Source organism: Sphaeramia orbicularis, unplaced genomic scaffold (assembly GCF_902148855.1).
Source record: "Sphaeramia orbicularis unplaced genomic scaffold, fSphaOr1.1, whole genome shotgun sequence".
Classification (NCBI taxonomy): domain Eukaryota; kingdom Metazoa; phylum Chordata; class Actinopteri; order Kurtiformes; family Apogonidae; genus Sphaeramia; species Sphaeramia orbicularis.
Window position 1 is genome coordinate 308921 of NW_021941444.1, and position 547 is coordinate 309467.

Below are 547 nucleotides of genomic sequence, written 5' to 3' on the forward strand. Positions count from 1 at the left end.
AGAACAAACCACAGGTGTGTTGAGGGGAACAACTAAGTGCCTTGCACAAGGGCACATCTACAGATTTTCCAACCCTCTAGTCCACAGCAGAGTGAAAAACCATTGGAGTCATGTTTAGTCTGCGGTTTGTTTAGTTAAAAAAAAAAAAAAGACTGTAAATCAACCATAACATTAAAAAAAACTCATGGTTTGTTAGAATGAACTGACTTGTGGTTCAGTTTGTTGCATTTCTACGTCTGTAATAGACCTGCCATGGCCGGGAATCGAACCTGGGTCAACTGCTTGGAAGGCAGCTATGCTAACCACTATACCACCATTTCTATGGAAACTGCCAGGAAAAAAACAAACAAGACAGGCTGTAGCTAGCATAGCATGTCATATATATAAATATAAATATATATATATATATATATATATATATATATATATATATATATTATATATATATATATGTGTGTGTGTGTGTGTGTGTGTATATATATGTGTGTGTGCGTGTGTGTGTGTGTGTGTGTATATATACACACACACACACACAAAAGTGAAGAAA

General features: G+C 35.5%; 1 non-coding gene across 1 annotated transcript; it reads right to left on the reverse strand.

The window, feature by feature from the left end:
• Window positions 1–248: 248 nt before the first annotated feature.
• trnag-ucc (transfer RNA glycine (anticodon UCC)) lies at window positions 249–320 on the reverse strand. The gene has a single exon. It is a non-coding gene; the product is annotated as a tRNA-Gly (tRNA).
• Window positions 321–547: the final 227 nt, after the last annotated feature.